Below are 22,643 nucleotides of genomic sequence, written 5' to 3'. Positions count from 1 at the left end.
GTCACCAATGTGCCTATCAAATAATAAAGTGAAGTGAGATATTTTGAAAACTGATTTATTTTTAAATCCAAAGCAGGAGAGTTGACCTTGGGGCACTAGAAAGCTCAAGTTTTTCCTTGGATCTGAATAAAATAATCTAAGAAATCAATTTAAATCCTTATATTTGTCTCATCTGCCTCTTTGCATCTGAGACCTCCATTTTGAGAGCTAAAGAACTTTTGTCCACTTTTTAAGACTGGGTATTCTATGAAAACTCTCCCTTGATTTCTTTGACTCACTGAACACACCTGATTTTTCCCTTAATTTTCTTTTGTCTTCTCTCTATCTCCTACTATATACTTTATATAAACACCATTTATAAGATGCCTCTTTCCACTATTAAAAAAAGAAAACAAAACCAAATCAAAACACTTTAGAGTTTTTTAAACAATGGGTATTTATTCTGTTATAGTTCTGGGTGTCAGAAGTCTGAAATCCATTATCACTGTCCTTACTTCAAGGTGTGGACAGGTTTGGTTCTTTCTGGAGGTTCTAGGGGAGAATATCTTCTTCGACATTCCATATTCTAGGGGCTACCAGCATTGCCTGGCTTGTAGCTACATCCTTGCACCTCAGCCTACATGGACACATAGTATTCCTTTCTTCTGTAGTCAATCTCCTTTTGTCTCCACTGCTGAATAAGGACCCCTGTGGTTACATTTACTGACCAGCTGAATAACCCAGGATAGTCTGACACTTTTAAGAGCCTTAAAATAATCAAATCTACAAAATTCCTTTCTCCATAGAAGGCATCATTCATTGCTTCCAGAAATTCAGATATTGATATCTTTGGAGTTCACTATTCAGCCTACTATAGTAGGCTCTACATTGTCTGATTGCTTTGGCTTTTTGTGATGATGTCTTCTCCCCCAATTCTCTTCCTCAGATAACATTAATTTTGAATCTCCAGTGGAGATTGTTGATACAACACTCCACCTTGACTTTCCCAAGAGTTGTTATACAGTTGCATTTAAGTGATGTTCCCAAAGCAAATTGAAAATGCTTGATATTTAGCTTAAAGTCTCATTCTTTTCTCCCTCATTTGGATAAGTACACAGCAGTCTTATAATTACCTGCTTTTGAGTCAGAAATAATGTTCACTCAGACAACCTTTTTCCTTAGAAATTTTTGTATAGTTTAGAGAACTTTCCTTTGATTTAACTTAGGCTTTCTCTCCTTCCAGGGCTGACCACTTTTGAAATACTATTGTTCTATGCCCCATGTTATTTTTAACAGCTTCCATAATGTCCCTGGCACCACCCAGTATATCACAAATTCATAATCCAAAACAATGATGGTCACCTTAGAATTTTTGTTTTCCTTCCCAATCTGAATGTCTTTTTTTTACTTTTCTTTTATCTCCCACGTTTTTTTTTTTTTATTGGTGCATGATAGTCGCACATCATGTAGGGATTTGTTGCTACATATTTATACATGCACAACACAAAATAAGAAAATTTGGCCAATATTACTCCTCAGCATTTCCCCTCTTTCTCCCCTCCCATCCTCTGATCCCTTCTCCTCTCTTCTAATGATCTCACTTTTATTTTCATGAAATCTTCACCCCCTGCCATGCTTTTCCTTTTTTCCCCTCTCTACTTGCCACAAAAATATAAGAGAAAACATACAACCCGTTGACTTTCTGAGTTTAGCATATTTCCCTTAACATAATGGTCTCAAGTCCCATCCATTTTCCTAAAAATAACATTTTTTTAAATTTTTCTTTATGGCTAAATAAAACTCCATTGTGCATGTATACTACATTTTCTTTATTTATTCATCCACTGATGGGTACTTAGATTTGGTTAAATAGTTTGGCTATTGTGAATTATGCTGATATAAATATCAGTATGTCATGTCACTGTAGTAAGATGACTTTAATTCTTTAGGATAAATACTGAGAAGTAGTAGAGCTGGGTCGTATGGTGGATCCATGTCTCATCTTTTGAGGAACCACCATACTGATTCCCATAGTCATTGTACTAATTTATAATCCCATCAAGAATGTGAACTTGTTCTTTCTTTTCCACATTTTCTCCATCAATTTACAAATATTTAAATTTCATGTCCGTTTGAAGGTGATATTTGTTTAGTGGGAACCAGGGTTTCTAATTTGAATATTTTCCTGGGCTACCCATATGTGCAATGATATTTGCTTGGGATTCAGTAATTGTGAGCCATAGCTAACCATTAGCTATATAATAGGAGGGTAAACAGCGGACATATTGCAGTATGCTATATTGCTCTGCTGTATTTGATAAGTGAAATTTTACTTAGAAATTTTGCAAATTAAAATAGGGTTCTTGGTATGTAAGCCCATTGAAAGTCCCATAGCTTCTGTATTGACTCCTAGAATGATTGTCTTTCCAATGTACTCTGACTAAGGTCATTCTCTTCCTCAAAATATCCAGTAGCTTTTTCATGCCTGAAGTCCAAATTTTTAATCAGTTAGCCAGTTAAAATTGTTCCAACCTACTTTTTCAGATGAACATTATTTTCAATGATAATCTCTTCTTATTGAAAGCAACATTTTTGTGTTCTATGAAATTACCATTGAGATTCTTTCACTTTGAAATTCCGTCTCAGACCTCTCCCCCCTTTAGAGTTTATGTCAAATCTTCCTCATCAAGGATGCTCTCACCAATCACTCAAGTCAGCTGCCTGTTGTTTGTTTGTTTGTTGTTTGTTTTAATTCTGGAGATTAAACCTAGAGGCACTTTACCAGTGAACTACATTTCAGCCCTTTTAATTTTTTATTTTGAGACAGGGTTTCATTAAGTTGCTTAGGGCTTCTCTAAGTTGCCCAGGTTAGACTCAACATTTTGCTCCTCCTGGCTCTGCCTACTGATCAATTACAGGCTTGCACCACTGTGTCCAGCTAGCTACCTCTTTTCTTTCTTTTCTTCTTTTTTCTTTCCTTTGGTATCAGGGGGATTGAACTCAGGGAAACATCTCCAGTCTTGTTTTGTATTTTATTTAGAGACAGGATCTCATTGAGTTGCTTCATGCCTCGCTTTTGCTGAGGCTGGCTTTGAACTTGTGATCCTCCTGACTCAGCCTCCTGAGCTGCTGGGATTACAGGCATTCAGCACCATGCCCAGCTACTACCTCTTTTTTAAAATTAAATTTATCTTATAAATATCTTAAATTCTCCTATATGTGTTTATATGAATATTACCCTTTCAGAACATACTTGTTACATGGATTATCTATATTGTGTCTAGGGAAGAGAAACAAGTAAGATGTATGAGTCATGAAACTTTTACTATTGCAAATATTTGCATTATGAATCATTTTGAAGAAGGTATATACTATATTTTTCCTCAGGAATAGTTAAAAATACTCTCACATGACTTTGTAAAATCATATTTTGGTTTTCTTGGGCCTCAGTTTTTCAACTAATTTGCCTTGGTCTTGCTTTTCTGAAGGGGGAAGAAAACTTTAGACACACACACACACACAGAAAAAAATTAAAGTTTTGTCTTTCTTTTCTTTTGCACATCATTTGATTTTGATGGATACCAAGAGACATATATCAGATCCTGAGCAGGATCCCATTGAGAGTTCTCACGGCACTTCAGTCACTTAGTCATGATCTATGCTCTCAACAGTTGAAGATAATGACTTCAGGAACAATCTTTCACGGGTTTCATATTAAATGAGACGAAAGTGCAGGCACGGCATTAAAGCACCTTGTTATTTGCAGAGTACTTAGGGTAACCTTAAATATGGAGATGATCAAATTTCATGACCTTTACTTTTAATTCTTCCATCTCATCTTCTTGTACAATTCCTATTTTTAATAAAGATGAGTGTGTGTATGTGTGTGTGTGTGTGTGTGTGTGTGGTGTGTTTCTGCCTAAATTAACCCAGACACTGAATACAACATTAACACTTTAGAGTTAAATACAGAGGCTGAGAGAAGATAATATAAATATGCTTATTTTTATTGTCAGCTTATCTATATTACCTCTATGACTATATACTTTTAAGAGACTATTTTTTTTAAAGCATGCTAGGGACATATTACAATGTTAAGAGTCTCCATCTTTGATTTTCTTTCTACTTATTTGCATATTTCAATTTATAATAAAATTCAGAGTTTATTAAATTCCATTTTTGACAAGACGTTTTACTTTTAACATTTGTCACTAATAAAAAACTCTACCATGACAACAATGGAAGAGCTTTCTCCAGAGTATAGATCAACCCCCACAAGGTGGTGGGAAAATTTGAAAATCACACACCCTTAGAGAATGAATACATGTTTGCCCAGAAAGAACCATATATCCTTGTTATAATTCATAAACATAAACCAAAATGAGTATTTATTACTTCTGATGAGCTAAACCCATAGGTTAATAAAAGCAAAATATTCCACAAGTTTCATTCCCAGAGAAAAACAGGAAACTAGGTGACTCATGAAAGTTCTAGAAAAAGAAAAATTCTCAAGACTGCATATTTCTTTCTGACTGCATCTCCCTATCTTGCATAACCCACATCCTGCCTGTTGCAAGTGGGCCCTGCATAGCATTAGAGTTGGTAGAGAGGGTCAGTGAGTCAAAATGAGAAACAGACAAAGAAAAAGAAAGCAAAGGAGAGGGAAAATGCAACACACTTGGGTTGACCTAAAGAATAGTGTTTTACATCATCCGGATGTAGAAATTATTTTGGCTGTCTTCTTTGCATTTTTTAAAAAGACATTATTGGTGTAGAACAGTTTTAGAGACAGAGATTTTCCTTACACCTTATCTCCATACATGCTTAGTTTCCAATTATCAACCTCATATGTAAGAGCAGTGCTTTTGTCACACATGATGGACCTACTGTGACATCACACTCACCCAAGGTCAATAATTTACATTATGGTTCACTGTTAAGTCTTTTACATTCCATGGGTTAGGGTGAATGTTTAAAAACATGCATCCATCATTAAACCATCATTTACATAATTTCACTGTACTCAGTCCTCTATACTCTGCCTAATCATCTCCCAAGCCCCCAGCCCTGGAAACTGCTCATCCTTTCATTGTTCCAACCGTTGAGCCTTTCTCAGAATCCCATAGTGTAGGGATCATGCAGACTTCCCCGGGGGGCTTGTTTCAGTTAGTAAGATTGTTTCCTCCACGCCTTTTCTTAGCTCAATAGCTCCATTTTTTTAGTGTTGTATAGTATTTGCTCATCAGAAGGTACCAAATTTATCTAGTTACATACCAAAGGCATCTTGTTGTTTCCAGGTTTGGGGCAATTATAAGTGAAACTGCCACAAACATCTGTGTGCATATTTTTGGTGAACATAAGCTTTTGAATACTTTTAGGTAGATTCATGATGACAATTTATATTGTAAGAATAAGCTTAGTGATCCTTTTTTGACATATTTTTTGCTTTTTTTTTTTTGCATGTGCAGTGTGGCTCATTGTTTTCCATCTCCATTTTGTGCTGCCAGGGATGACCTGATACATCTATTTTGCTACTTGTCTTCTTCTAAGTAAATCAATGGTAGGAGAGCACAAGCTGTCATGCACTTTCTTGGAACAGCTGGCTGTTTTGAGAAAGACATTCCAACCTGTGCTCGATTGTACATGGACTTAACAACACCATTAGCAATCCCTCTCAGCAGTTTGCTCTTGATTTTTTAAACTTACTTAGATTTTTTTCAGTGTGTATGCATGTGTGTGTGTATGTGTGTGTGTGTTTGTGTACATACACATATACGCATGGTACTGGGAATTTAGCCCAAGGGCTCTTCTCTACCACTCAGTTATACCCCCACCCTTTTCTATTTTTGAGACGTGGTCTTGCTAAGTTGCCCAGACTGGACTCCAGGTTGCATTCCTCTTGTCTCAGCCTCCTGGGATTACAGGTGTGTGCCACCATGCCTGGCTTTTCACAGTGTTGTTGTGTCTTCTTTTCATGTATGTTTTCTTGTTTTGCTATTAAAATAGTATGCTTTTTGATGAAAATCATTTCATTCTGTGTTTCTTTTGTTATCCTTGGTCTTATCAGTTGAAGTTAGGTAAATATATCATTTGCATGCAATAAGTGCTGTTGATTGACTGGCAGGCATTTATTACCTAAATAAAAATGTCACATTCAGAAAGGGATTTTGAAAGACTCTGAAGATTATTGCTGAAACTCCAGCAACTCCTCCAAGCTAAAATAGTCACATCCATAGGACTATAGGTACACAGCTAATAAACTGCCCAGCTCCCATGTTTCGATTTAAAGATCTTCCAAACACTGGTTCTCTTTGGGTCACCACACTTGCCAGTTTGGACTTTTGAAACCTACTAATATGGGCTGACATAACAAATTAGCAACAAGAAAAGTTCACGGAAGGACAAGTGTGAGAAAGTGTGCCGAATATATTAGCATTCGCTTTGCAACCTTGTCTCCAGTTTGTGTGAAGTTGATGGTTGGAGGTTACGCTTTCATTAAAAATTGACAACATTTTAAATGCTAATCAAAACTGCTTGTCCTTTCTACTTCTATTTATCTTGGAAGGAAAAAAAGAGAAAAAGAAAGAGAGAGGAAAAAAGACAGACAGAAAGGGCGGCTTGCTTTGAACTGCAACAAATATTCTCTCCAAGAGCCCCCCAGCCTCATTGCCCCTTCTGTGTAGGACAGACTTGAAGATTGCATGTCAGTACCTAAGCCTGAAGTGTGAAGGCCCCACACATATATTAGAAGTGTGTTTCCCCTAAGAGAAGAGAGCACTGTGTGTGTGTATGGGTGCACACTCATGTGTGCAGGAGTGGCCTATTCTAGTGAATCTTTATAATTGAATATTAGGAAAGAAGTGTGGAGGTGTAGTTGGCTTTGCTGTGGGTAAAAGGAAAAAAAAATTATATCTGAAAAAAAGGAGAGCCATATGGTGTGTAAGCAAAAAAAAAAAAAAAGAAGAAGAAGAAATTATAAAATTAAAAAAGAAGGTGGGAAGAAATGTTTCAAGAATGTAAAGCAAAACAGTATTAGTGATCAACCAGTGGAGACATAATACCTTCCTTCAGGCCTTTGTGAAGAAGCTCAAAAAAGAAAAAGGAAAAAAAAATGCTTGGCTTGATTTTTATACGTGTTGCAAATTGGGAGTATGCAGAGTTGTGCTTTCCAGTGTTTTACATGGAATTACTTTCTTTCCACTCATTGTTGTCTGTTTCCAGTAGCTCCTATTGTCAGAGATCCAGTATCAATAGAAAAGGATGAAAACAAAGAAAAAAAATTCTTTCAAATTTTTATGTATGCCAAAAGATAGTTTATATTTAAAAATAGAAATTGCTCAATTTCACTGAGTTTCATGGTCCTATCCAGCTACAAACATAACTGTTCACATTCTTAAAAAAAAAAAAAAAAAAAGAGGATTCACTGGACCAAAAGAGTCAAGGTGTGGGTGAATATTCATGCAGTGTGTGAGCTCATGCACATGTTTGTGTGTGTCACTAGAACTTAGAACCCATAATTAAGAGAATTGTGAGTGGAATCATCTTACACACTGCAGATTTATGGTCTAAATCTGTATTTCTCAAATGAAGTCCTATTTTCATTCTAAACCATATAATTCTTTGTTGGGTAGGACGTCCTACAAATGTCAGGAATATGCTATTTTGGATTCAGCTGAGAATGGTTAGATATCAACCTGAACAGATTTTAACACCATCATTCATCTTTTCCTTTTTCTCCTCTTCTTCTTTGTCTCCCACTTCCTTCTCCTCTTCTGCCATCTCTTCTTCTACTTTGTCCTCCTCCTCCTTATTTTTCTTCTCCTTTATCCTCTTCCCATCTACTGTTGGTTTCCATCATCTTCACCATCATGTACCACTCTGAAGTTAACTTGCTCCATCTCATTTAACTATTAAAACAATCCTAAGGTGTACATACGGTTATTATTTCTATGGAAAAATACGTACTGGGACCCTGAAGGTTAAGCTGTCTCTCAGGTAAGGGCAATACTAGAACCTAAACCAGATGTGGATAACAATAAAGCAAAAGCGCCTGACCATTAAACTAAAACCAGACCTTCCTTAGTAACCTAATACTGATCTTTATTCAGATATGAATCTTTGTCTGAATCTATTTATATTTTTAATGAATAGCAATAGTTGGGATAATGAGTTCCATAAGTTTATCTCCCACTGTGTTAAAAAAAAAAAGAAGAGTTCATTCCATTTATCCTAAATCCTCCCTTTTCAAGCTTCAAAGGGGGCCCTTTGTTCTGGAATTTGATGAATAAGTCCATCTCAATCCTCTCTCTATTCTTTTCAATTTTATAGACTTGTAGACTTTGAGCCTATTCAGCTTTGATTTTTACAGACTGAAGAGCCTGATTATATGATGTCCCCAAAGAAAATATTTCCATTCATTCGGTCACTTTCAATTCTGTATTCTCTAAACTTTCTCTATCTATCTTTGAAACAAAAGACAATTCAGACATAACACAAGCAAGCAGAGCATGGTTAATTCCTGAAGTGGAACCTGATGAAGTGGACTGGGCTGAGCTTTTATCTAACCTCTCTCATAATGCAATATCAGAGCTGACCTTACACATGAGGTCAGACGTGTGACTACAGAGGAAGTGTGATATTTAAATATATGGGGATGATCGACTGCCCCAATTAAACTGTCCCTTTCCTCACAGAGATTTTGAAATCAGGCTTCAAGAGTTGTTCATTTATTTTAAAAAATACAAATGACATACAAGAAGGGTAATGCATTCTTTTTTTAAAACACAGTCTTTAAAAAGATTATGAAAACCTCAATATGATTTCAGATTCCTGAAATTAGAGCCCCGAGTCATATCGTAATATGGAAAATGGCAAAGGACTTGGAGCTCTTGGCCCTGCTTGGGAAAACTGGATGAAGGAGAGACTGAACAGGCCCCTTCTGGGGAAACAGAAGGTGGCACAATGCCATTACCTCTGACAGTAGAAAGAGACTGTGGAAGGTGTGCTAGGAGTAGAGAATGGGCCAGTACAGATGAAAGGGAAGACAGAGTCCACTAACATGTTTCCCTCCAAGGCAAATGAAGGTACAAATCTCGTTCTAGATTTGCTTCCGTTTCTGTAGGCTGCTTGGCTACGAATTGACCATGCTTGAGTTTTCTGAGCTCCAAAGATTTGCACAAGGAAAACAGCTTGCAAAAATTACTGGAAGGTGCTTTGCATCAATAAATGCAATCTATATGCTAAATAATCATACCACATAGAAAGATAAAGCCCCCTTCCAGTTTTCTCAATTCTTTTATAATGTTTAAATTTCAGAAAAAAAACTCTGGTGAAATGTACTTTTTCGTTTTTTTTTTTTTTTTTTTTTTTTTTTGGAGAGGAGGTCTTAGAAACCATGACAAGCATTCCTTTCCTGAAACTATAATTGTAACAACAAATCTGTACCAATATAATCACCTTTTACCCTTCTTGATGACATTGTATGTGTTATCATTTCATTAATATAATTTTATAGATAGAGAAACTCGGGTACTGAGGGGTGAGACCATTTCTCCAAGGTCATAATTTCAGTGTTGGGTATGAAGCCAGGAAAAGACAACTAATTCTTAATTCCAAAAGCACTGTTTAAGCTGATGAGAATTCCTGTGATTGATAAAATGGGTGCCCAGGCTCAATGTGGACAACCAGAGTATCATGGCAAGATGCAAGCAAGAGACACAGCAGTGGAAATACCCTGCTGCTTCTGAAAATAATGGAGGGCAACATCAGCATATTCTGTAACTGGAAACTGTTCAATTAAGTATTCATTTCATTTCACAGTCATTTTTGAAAAATAAATCTGTGTATCTTTATACCTTTAAGCTCAGTAGTTTTATGCATTAGGTTGATGTGCATAACAAAATGTGGACAATTTTTTAAATTGCCAGATAAGAGCTAGTAAGTCGCTACTATTTATATATTGAAGTTGTAACAATCATGTGCTTTTAATTCATTTCACCTTCAAAGATCCGAATGTTTCCAGTTTGTAATATATTGCAGGATGTATTAGGTACACTGAGTCTGTCTGATTCACAGCTTTCTAATCGGCTATTTAGAGTTTACACCAAGCAGAAAATCAATGTATTCAAAATGTAGTAGCTCTCTTGTTAACTCTAGTCATTTGCTTAAAGAGTAATGTCAAGCTGATAATTGAAATATGGCTTAAACTGTGCATTTTAATTCAAAAGAAAAAAAATGTTTGATATTTTACTCATTTGATCTTTCCCTACTCCAACCCCAAAGGACATATTTTGCCTGCCTGGCTTGACAATTGCACTCTGGGAGAGCAAGGCCTTGCACATATGCCTTGTAGTGCTAGAGGGTGGAATTTATTCACATCTCAGGGATGACTGGGCCTTGCTGAAAAGCTGTGAGACTTCTAGAAAAACTAGTGTTTTGCCTCTCTGGGCACTCTAGTTTTGATTCTGTTCACTGGTGGGGATATTGCTGCACTGTGTTTATGAAGGTGGTCCCACCCTCTGCACCCATCTCCTAGATCCTTGTTGCCTTAATCAACACAAGGTGTTAGTTGCTGGATGTTGACCGCAGTCTTGTGTTGGAATTTGAGCGTGCCACATTTTAGAGACTGATAATGATCTATGAAGTAAGGCCTTCACTACGTGTAGGGCATTGAGTCATGTTATTTTACAAACGGTAGGGAGTAAACAAAATTTTAACCTAGAAAAGTTTGGAGGGTATGAAAACTGTAATATGAGTTCAAATATGCCTGATGTTAGTATTCCTAGAAAAGACTGGATGTAATCTTGGTAGTTCAATACCAATAAGGGTTGAAAATTTGGCAAACGAAATAGTCATGGCAGAAAGAAGGAACTTTCTAGTAATTAAAATAGTGTGTAAGGTAAAATTAAAATTTTAAATGGTAATATTTTACTTTGGTGGAAGTGCATGCCTGTTTCCCTGATAGATAGGATGCTGGGGAATTGTTTTGAAGACTTGATTCAAATACAACATGATGGGAGTGCAGGTAACAGCTGGTATGTGAGGTCTCACCTGCCTTTGCAACTCTTCCAAAGTCTTCTGCTTACTCTAACTCCATTCCTCACCATCTTTTAATGACATTTTTGAAGATTGCAGTGTGCCTTGCACACTGCATCTACCCAGTAAGTGTTTATTGACCTGACAATTGGAATTAAGGAGGTAGAAAGGGAGATGCCATTGATAGCCAGACAAAAAATTAAGTCATAGAGAAACTATGGTCTCCTTCATAATGTGTCTTTAGGTAAACCATTGCTCAAGTCATAGCAGAAATAGCAGAATCTGCTCAGATTTGTCAATATTTCACATGTTGAATGTTAGCTGGTTTTAAAGTCAAACAAGAGGCTACTTGATGTGAGTTGAAAGTGGCTGCTGGAGCTGTGAAGCAAAAGAAAATAAGAGGTCCTGTTGGATTTTCAGGGACAAAACCAAAGATGATAAAATGTCATTATCAAATATGGAATATAGTACCAATGATAAAGTGAAAATTTTTACTCCCATTTCGAAGATCAGTGGATCTGCTTTCTGTAGTAAAAATAAAATAAAAATCTAAGCTACCTTTCTAGCCCACTTGCAGCTTTGGTAAATACTCTTCAAATTCTAATTTTCATTTAAAAAGAAAAAAGAACATACCCAAATACAATGTAAGTCAAGCAAGAAAAATAAAAATTCTTGCAGGTCTGATTTGTAATGGTTCTCAAGAAGCAAAGATTTTTGTCCCCAGGTAACTAACACTAGACAATGTGTGGACATGCTATTGATTGTCAAGGCCATGGGGGACAGGATACTGACATGTAGAATGCATAGAGGATAGGGTTACTGCTTAACATGCTACAATGCACAGCACAGCTTCTCTCAACAACAACAACAAAAACAACATCAACAACAACAAAAAAGAATCATCCAGCATAATGACCCTGGATTTTTTTATGCTGAAGAAGCATACAAGACACTCTCCATATAGCTTAATTATTGACTTTGCTTGAAAAAAAAAAAAGAAAAAAAAAAAACATGGTTAAGTTACACAAGTGACTTTGGGCTTATCATATAGGAGTATGTGACCTATTTTAATTTTCACTTCTATCTAATGATAAAAATGAAGAAACTAAAGACAAATAGTACAGAAAGAATGGCTAAAGGGGCATTGGAGAGAAGAGGACCAAGAGAAAGAAGAGTATCATGGAAACAGAGAAGGAAAAAAAAGAGTATAAAAAGGAGTAGAGTGAGATAAAGAATTGGTGGAAAAAGTGAGTTGATGGCATTACTTACTCTGTAATATATTTTTATGATAAGGAATATAATGGGTAAATCTTTAATTCTTAGAATAGTACTCTAGTTTTCCTGTTCTCTCATTTCCATGGATCCCTCAAAGGAGCTAATTACCACATATGAAAAGAGGAATGAGAAGAGATTTTCCTACAGTGAATAGTAAGAGAACACTGCTAATGTATATAAAAAATATAGTGCTTCTTTAATGTAAGCATGTCAGAGCAAGTTCTTTCTGTGTTCCATATACTTGAGAGCTCTTCTCCATCATTGTTTCTAAGATTCAGTTCCACCTGACATGGTTTTTATTTCTTTGCTTAGAACCAAACAGCTTTATAGAGATTTATGCACAGATTCACAAACCTTAAAATTCACCCACTAAAGAGTACAATTCATTGTCCTTGGGGAAGCTAGGTGCAACCATTACTATAGTCAATTTCAGAGTAGTTTCATCATCTTTAAAGGAATCCCATGCCTTGAAGCTATCTCCTTCCTATCATCCCAAGGTCCCCTCTCCAATCATAGCCACCACTAATCTAGTATCTTTCTGCATAGAAATTGCCTATTTTGGATATACATTTTCTTCTGAGAGTTTTATGGTTTAGTTGGTATATAGAGAGCATTGATCCATTTGAGTAAATGTCTGTATACAGTGTGAGGGAAGGATTCAAATTCATTTTTCCATGAGTAGCTAGCCACTTGCCCAAGAATCATTTGTTGAAAAAACTATTTTGTCCTCCATTGAATAAGTTTGGCACACTTGCTGAAAATCAGTTAACCATGGACATACGGATTTGTATCTGGGATTAACTATATTCCATTGATCTATATGTTTATGCTTATGTTAATTCCACACTGCCATGATCATTATTTTGTCATCAGTTTTGATATAAATAAGCATAAGTCTTTTAGTTTTGTTCATCTTTTTGATACTGTTTTGGCTTTTCTGGGTCATTTCCATTCTATATGAATTTTAAAATTAGTTTGTCTAATTTACAAATAAAATACCTGGAATTCTGAATAGGAATCATGCTGACTTTGTAGATCAATTTACAGAGTATTTTTATCTTGACAACATTAAATCTTCTGGCTCATGGATATGAGATATTTTTTTCCTTTATTTAGATTGGAGTTTTAAAAGTATAAATCTTTCACTTTCTTTGTTTAATTCATTCATAAATATTATATTCTTTTTACATTATTGTAAAGAGGACTTTTATATGTTATTGTATATAGAACTTTTTAATTTTGCATTTTTGTTGATACTGTATAATAATATAATTGATTTTTGTATATTGATATTATAGCCTTCAACCCTACTGAAGTCCTTTTGTAATTCTAATATTTTTTCTCAAATATAATTTTACTTCATTTTTAATTTGGAGGTATTTTGTTTATGTTTCTTGTGTAACTGCCATAGCTAGTACCTCTAGTGGGATATTGATTAGAAGTAGTGAGAATAAGCATTATTTTTGTGTTTCTGATTTTGGGGAAAAATATTCAGTCTTTCACTACTGATCATGCTATTATTTTTGTGGTTGTAAAAAAAAGTCTTTTATCATTTGGTGAAGTTTCCTTTTATATTTTTATATGTGTTTTTTATGTTTTTATATGTGTTTTCTAAAGGATATTGGATTTTTGTCAAATATTTTTTCAACATCTATTGAGATGCTTATGTTTTATTTTTGATCATTTTGTTAGTATTGCATATGACCAAGAGATGTTCTAATGTTAATCTGCGTTCTGGAAAAGATAGTCTCAATTGCACATGTGATATAATTACTTTCATGTTGTTAGCATGATGTTGAAGACTTTTGAGTCCATGTTCATTAGAGATACTATCCTGTAGTTTTCTTTTGTGTGTGATGATTATTTCTGCTTTGATATCAGGATGAAACTGACTTCCTGGAAAGAATTGGGAAGAGTTCCTCCCTCTTTTAATTTTTAGAGGAGCTTGTGAAGAATCATTACTAATTCATTTTAATTGTAAGGTAGAATTCATCTATAAAGCCATAAGAAACTGAACTTTACTTCATGGATACTCTTTTGATCTCTCACTCACCTCTTTCCTTGTTAATAGTTGGCCCCAATTTTCTATTTATTCTTGAGACTGTTTCAGTAGGTTGTGTTTATCTAGCAATTAATGCAATTTATCTATGTTTACCTAATTCTTTTGCATTTGATTTTTACAGTATATTATAATCCTTTATGTTTTTGTAAGGTCACCAACCTCAAAAAAAGGTGACCCTTCCTATTTCTCATTCTAGTAATTTGAGATTTTCCCTTTGTCCCCTTATCAATCCAGTTAAAAGTTTGTTAATTTTGTTGATATTATCAAACAGCCAGTATTTGGTTTCACTATCATCAGTGGTGTTTTGTTATTTAATTAATGTCTACTCTAGTCTTCAGATTTCTTCCATCTGCCTTCTGTAACTTTATTTTTTCTTTTATTTTTCCAACGTAAGTAAATAAATATGTAATTGATTTGAGGCTTGTCTTCATTTGTATATGTATGTGTGTATATATATATATATATATATATATATATATATATATATATATATATATATAAATTTCTCTGCACACATTGCTTCAGTTGAATCTAATACATTTTGGTATTTTATATCCCATGAAGCACATTTTTTTAAATGTATTCACTGCTATATTCTAGCACCTAGGACAATGTGTTTCACATTGTAAGTCATCACTATATAATTAATATATTAGGACATTATTTACTATAAGGCACATCACATTCATGAAGGAAGGAATAAAAGCAAATTTGTGTTCACTTTTGAAACTGACACTTTTATCCCCAATCTTACAAAACAAACCTTCTCCATCCTTCTTCTCAATTAATGGTATTGGATATAAAGAGGACAAGCAGAAGAGTGCAGTAAGCACCATATCACTATTCACTGGAGTGACCGACTGGAAGACAGGGGAAGATGTGTTGGGCTGTCTATGACAGAGAGGACAGGGTATGTCCAGCACCAAACTTGAATGTGTAAGGTCATTTGAAATGAGGAGATGAAGACAATCAAGAACAAGGAGTTTGTTTTTGAGGCTAGATGAAAATGAATGTTCTAAAAGAAGACATAAAACCCACAAATTTGCTTAATTGTTCAATATGATACCAGGAGGGGAGATTTCTTTCTGATCCCAGCTGGTGATCAGTTGATGCCCTGATGTATGCGATTAAATGGTCTGTATCATTTTTATCATGTCACTGCAGATGTTATTCTTACTCATATGAATGCCTAATCCTCTTGTTGGCTACTTATTCCTGCTAATTATTTCTCCTGTGTGTGAAGCAAGCCACTCAAAGTCAAGGCTTAAGAACAAGAGTGTCTCCCCCCGGAGCCAAGACAAAAAATATTTTAAAAAGTTAAAAACAATAAAGAAACTTAAAGTTTATAGGAAAATACACCTTTGTTTAATGCACAGACATTCAAAATAGCATTTTAGCAAAGGACTATAGTTTCATTCAAAGAACACACTCTTTGCATTAATTTTTAAGTCATCCTGCTTCTATTGTTCCTGAGAGAGGAAAAAAATACAGTTCAATTTCTTTTGCAACATTTTTTTTTTGAGTTCTGGGAATCAAACCTAAGGTTCAGACTATATTAATAAAGGCTTTTTAACACTAAGATACATCTTCATTCTCAAATAAGATGGAAACCTTCAACCTTGTTTTAGTCAGTTTTTTTGCTGCCCTGACTAAAGGATCTGACCGGAAAAACTGTAAGGAGGAAACATTTATTTGAAGGCTTACAGTTTCAGAGATCCTAGTCCATGAAAAGCTGGCTTCATTCCTCAAGGCTCCAGGTAAAGCTGAACATCATGGTGGGAGAGTGTGGCAGAGGGAAGCAGCTCACATCAGGAAGCAGAGAGACTCCACTCTTCAGATACAAATATATACCCAAAGCCACGCCCCAATTCCCACCCTCTCCAGCCACATTCTACCATTTCATTTAATCCCACCAGGGATTAATTCACTGATTAGGCTAAGGCTATAACCCAATCATTTCTCCTCCAAACTTTCTTGCATTGTCTCACATGTGAGCTTTCAGGGGATGCCACATCAAAACCATAAAAAGAAAAAAAAAACATAAAAAAGAAAAAAATCTCATTTTCCACAGAAATTCACAAAAGCAAAATTATTTAACACATACTCATGATGCATACTCCATAATAAACCCTCATACAAGATGAAAATAATTGAGCACTGATGGCTGATAAGACCAGGTTTTTTTTTTTTAATCATAATTTAAGTATTCAATGTCTGCCTCTGCAGCTAACTGGTAATCCAACTGTGTGTCATACTCTGCCATATTAACATATGGTTTACAGAGAAATGTTTCTGGCTTCAGTAGGTAAATTTGTATGAATAAGAGCAGACTCCACAGTTATAAAAGAAGGTGATTTTATTCAATTTCAGAGTCTGTCTGGCTTGATTCCAGGAAGAGGAAAAACAGGGTGAATGAGACAGTCTTCCATCCTCAAGAGATTTAGCTTAATGGGTCAGACCAAATTTTATCAAGTCTCCTGTCTTATTCTAGAAGACAAGAAATAGTTACAACAGAATCTCAGACATGAAGGGAAGTTAAAAATCACTTAGTTAAAAGTTTCAGCATATTTATGAGCCTGACTCCCAAGATTCTCTAAAATGTTGTGGCAATTCTTGAAGAGCCATCTTAGTGTTGGGAAATTTGCTGTCTCACTTGGCAGATTTTTCCAGTATCCCAGAACACCATCAGTAGAATATGCTACTAGCAGTTCCATTCAGGAACAAATAATAAACGTAGAACATAATTCAGGAAAAAGGAGAGGACAGTAGCTAAATTCCAATGGAAAGCCAACCAAGCTCACAAGTTAAGAAATGTAGCTCTTAAAGCCAAGTGAGGCAAGTAGAACAGTATGAGGTTTGCTGGGTGCCAGGCACTGTAGGTCTTCTCCTGACAAAGGCAGGCCAATTGAGGAAGATAGGACTTTCCCATTTTACGTTTAAGAAAAACCAAGTCCTAGAGATGAAACAACTGGACCAATGTCACAGGACTGTAAATAGCAGAGATAGTTACATCTTGTCTCGTTGCAGCTTCCAAGCACAATACTTAATACCATCTCGCTGTGATGACTTCTTCCTCCCTCTCTGCTTGTCTAATTTTGCAGTGTAATTTGGAACCGCTTGTTCAACCTCATGGAAGCTCAGTTTCAGGTTTAGCTCAAAACTGCCAACATTCGATACAAGCACACAATTGTAATGCATAAACCAAACATCACATTTATTAGCTTTTTACACTTTTCCCCTCCCTCATACACCTGTTCACATAGTACAGTAGGTACTACTACCTCAAGAGTATACTTTTCAAATGAGATTCTTACCATATACAAATACCCATATGCCTGGACATTCTTCCTATTTGGGCAGGATGATTTACCATGATCTAACCCACAGATAACCAGGATTTGCCATGATCTAACCACAGATTGACCATGATCTAATCACAGATATGATATATTGACATAAGAGATACCAAATGAATGAGGCCGATCACATACCTGACACCAGTGGCCAGTTCATCAAGCTTTAATAAGACACCTGCTGGATAAAGTATATTCAATGTGGTAAATGTAAATTTGAGATCAGTTATCATCTAATATAGTAATCTCCACTTCGGTATGTTTAAACAATCTTGATGCATTGTGAGGTCTGCTTCTGTGGTTTTTAAACCATATGACACACCTAATAAAACTGCTTCACAAAAATAAGCTTTACTACCGAACTTCTGTAATTAAATACGTTTATTATAATAGGGATACAATTTACTGGAGCTCTGAGTGCTAGTCTGTATAATTAATAATGAAACATGTTTTAATGAACATTTATTAGCAGTATGAAATACAAATATCTTGTAGATCAGCTACCATCTAGAAAAACTTCATTTATTCCCTGAGATTAAAAAGCTCTGCATTAACATTATCAACGTTGTGGTCTTGACAGCTCAACATTCTGCTCCGTGAAAACTCATTAATTTGAACCCTCAATAATATGGACACTGTGATAATTCAGAAGATGTCAGGAATGAAGTTTGCTTGTATAGTATCTATGAAAAAGAGTTTGCCAAATAAATTAATCATGTAAACAAAATTATATGAAAGTCTGCTTAACCACTTAAAGGAATTTTCTTTCAAGTATCCTAACACCATGCATTTGCATACACACACTTAATATGCCAAGTGCAAATAGTTCTTATTTATGTGTTTGAAAGGACTCATTCCCATTAAGAGCTGGAACAGATACAAAGAAATTTAGGAATTGAACAAATCTCCCAAGAAAGTTGTATTCTAATTCAGGAGTTCTAACACCAGCTTCCTATTAGAAATGTCTGCAGAAATTTTAGAAAATATGAATGCACTGAGTCTATCCTTAACAAGTCTGATTTAACACACCTTGGTTGAGGATCAAGGAACCATTAGAAATTGATTACTTGGAGTTAAAGCATTGTAATACTTCAAAAGAATCTTTTAAGATGCAAAAGCTCTTGCGAGTACTAGTAATTTGCTCTCAGCCTTCTTGTCTTCCTGAACATCATAGTCCAAGCCACTTTCCTCTAGTTTCTCTGGTGCTGCAGCAGGCAAAGACCAATAAGCATGACCTGTAAAATTGTAAGGGTGACCATATGTCCTTTGTGACCCAGGCTGCTTCTGGTTCATGCCTGTTACTCTGGCATAGTTATTAGTGATGATGTACCTTCTATGATTAAATCCTGGTTTAGATAAAAAAAATATGTCACCCAACCTCTCAATCAACAAAAACCCACATAATCATCTCCTAAACCTATGCCTTCTTGTCTCCCCCACAAAATTTGTCCTAATCCAGGATCATTTTATCTCCTGTGTCCTGTCTAATCATTTCCCAATATCTTACCTTGCAATTTTTTGACATCATTGCCTTTTTAATTAAACCACATACTATTCAGCATGATAAGCCAAGTTTTCTAATGATTTATTCCCTGCCTAGTTTTCAGACCTGTCCTTTACATCCTCTGCCCTTCCACAGTCCTATGGATTCATTTTTATTCTTCTCCCTCCAGGCCTGCTATACTCTCTTCTCAGATCCACTTTTCCCCTCCCTCATACACCTGTTCATATGCATGCACATAAATACAGAAGTCATTGCTCTCATTCCAAAATGCACACTGGCTACTGATAATGAGGCAAGTCTAATAGCCAATATCTTTAAACCTCCAAACAGACTGATGGTTTGTCTTAAGAGGTGACAAAAATATCTTTATTGAAATAGCTATAAGAAAACCAATTCTGATAAAACCAGAACTAACCTTGGCTTTGAGGGAAGAAATTACAAGTGCAGAAGTTGAGGCCTGCTAAGGAAGGTAAAATTTAATTGATTTTATTTGGTTGTATCAGAAGCCTTCCTTAATTGTAGGTTTATGGTGTCTAGGAAGGAAATTTTAGATAAGACTCATAACTAATAATGCAAATAATTATCATTATTTTATGATAATTAATTAAATGTGGTTAAATTTTGTGCATTACTCATATAAAAGTTATATGTATATGTTCATGTGTTTTAGAGAGAGATAAATATGGGTGGGATTCAAATGTAATGAAAATCTGGTTTCAAAATATAAGATACCTTACGTAGTACTGTAAAATGCAAAGTTTACAATGAAAAACTGATTTTATAAGTGCCCATTTCATTTCTGTAATAATAATTAGAGAAGTAAAGGTATTAATAACTAAACTTTAATTAATCACTAGTGTTTGAAACAGATTTTGCTATGAGATTTCATAATAAAAATCTGAAATCTGGCAAGAAGAAGAGAAAATAGAGAGGTAGTAATTTTTTTTAGCTGAAATACACAAAATCTGGTGTTTTAAGGTAACTGTGTGTGTGTCTAAGATGAGACAGGTAGGTGATGCATTGTAAATAAAGAACATAGTAAAGTAGAATATCTAGTTTCTGTCTATAGTCTGAATTCTAAATATACAGATCTTCATAAAATTTCAAATTAAAATGCTTGGTCTAGGCCTTGAGGAAATTGGCAAGTGGTTGCTAATTCTCACAACAATCATATTGAGGGCTCATGTTTCCCCATCTTCATACTGTGATGCAAATCCATTTTCATGTCTGAGCATTTCCAGAATGCATTGCTAATAAGACAGGAGGTAAACATTATGAACTGAAAGCAGATAAATACACCTTGAACTGAAGAAGCAAATTTATACAAAATTTATTAATACCTATGAATGTGATTTTAGGGGCATTGAGATTATCTCTTCTACATTTCCCTCCTACCTCCTGAGACTAAAATCTCTCTCCTTTTAAAAGGTAACTCCCCAGGCCAGACATTTCTGCTTTGATCTGTCATCAACCTCAGAAAATTGAGTGTGAATAAAGAATGAGAGAAAAATGGCAAAAGGGAAGGAGTGGGCTAGAGAGAGTAAATGTCATACAACCCCCCCCCCCCCCATCATGGTGAGAGGAAAGAGCAAGGGCTGGTGAAAGGATAGGGATTGAAGAGAGGAGTGAAAAGATAACTTTCTACCGTCAGGGTTTTGATGTGAGTGCTAAGAAACCAGTGGATGAATAAATCCCTTGACCAAAGGCTTTCTTTAAAATATGTCAGTACCCTCTTGAAAATGATCAACTTGCCAAGCATAATAAATGGGTAGAATTACCCCTTGATTCTGAACTTGACCTTATAAATAGCAAAGATTCTATGGTTTATTTCTCTGGGAAAAGACTTTAGTGTGACTGTCATTTGGGGAGGTAAGTGCTATCTATTTCCAAAGTTATTGCCATCCCCCACCCCAAACTAACCTTACCACTGAACACCCCCCAAAGGAACCTTATAATAGCTCTCATGAGGGGATGAGCTACTTACTCGAAATCTTTCTTTGTGGGCAGGGGCTATGATGGAATTTAGAAATCCTTCAAAATGCTGGGTTATGTCCCATGAATAGGGGCTAGGATTAGAGGAACTCATTCTTATCTATCACCAAATAAAGAGAGAATTAACTACAAAGTTCACCTAGAAAATTCACGCTTTAAACATAGTACAAAATTTGCTTCTCAAGTTAATTTTAGCCATGGAACCACATGACCATTGACACGGTATGTCTTCAATGTTAATAATGAAACTGCCCGTTTCTATATGCCTTTGCCATTAAAAAGTTCATTTGTCTTGTAACTTTAAGGACTCTTTGTGAAAGATTAGATATATGTTTTAAAGCTAGTGTTATCTAGAATAATGACACTTGCAAGTATCAAAATATGGTAGGAAGCATCTTAAGTTAACAGAAAGAAAAGCAACTCAAGTTACAATGTCAGATTACATATTGCAACAGAAAACAATAGAAAACCATGGTCTTGGCCCAATTACCAACACTGAAGTAAAAAAAGGATTCTTTCTGTCTCTGTATCCAAGGGGTCAGAAAGGATACCTTAGCCACATCCAAGGATATATTAGCCATATCCTTGGCCCACTCTCCTGAGCCCTGTGTGAATTTATTTCCTGGAAATTCTTCAAGAATGATATTTATTTCTTGCTCCCAAGCACCTCCCCTAACCTTCTCTATCAAGTTTGAAAGTCTCTCAGTTTCTCTCACCAGAAGAAGAGAGTTGGAAACTGCCCAAATCATACTTATGAAACAAGTATTGGTAAATAAATTTTATTATTCTTACACAGAAACCTATAGAAGAAAGGGTGGAATAATATCTTACCTCCTGGAGCAACACACTTCACCAATTTAATGTAATTGTCTCTACTAAAGTATTTACTAATTTGAGGATAATTACATCTTCTAGCAATTGCAATTCTGCCACTGTGCTCAATAGGTATTTTTGTACTGTTATAATTCAGACAGGGTATAAAAGACCTTATCTAGGGTGCAATCTGGGCAATCAGTCCAAATTTATGTCCAGTCTCCAAGTTGTAACTGGTATGGAAGTCCCCTTTACTCTCAGATCTTTTAAATTGTGGCTCTAGAAATTGGCATTACTACTTTAAGACCTGAACTTTTCTTACCATATTATTAACAGACAGAAAATTGTTTTCAGAAATGAGTCGTTGACTTCCATACATATTTCACGGCTGAGAACTTCATTCTACGTCAAGCCCAACCCAAGGGGAACCGCCTGAGGAGGCCAACCACTCCTCCTCTACCTGGGTGGAAAGGTGGGCTACCAGGTTCAATGGTGTCTTACAGAGACACTTAAATACAAAATGAAGTGTGATTTGGTTTGATTTTTACACTACAATACTGTCATATAGGCCCTCATTTATCAGGCGAAACACTGCCTTTATCATTGGGAAATACACTAACTAGCTTCTCCC

Source organism: Urocitellus parryii, chromosome 13 (genome assembly GCF_045843805.1).
Source record: "Urocitellus parryii isolate mUroPar1 chromosome 13, mUroPar1.hap1, whole genome shotgun sequence".
NCBI lineage: Eukaryota > Metazoa > Chordata > Mammalia > Rodentia > Sciuridae > Urocitellus > Urocitellus parryii.
This window is presented reverse-complemented; position numbering follows the sequence as displayed.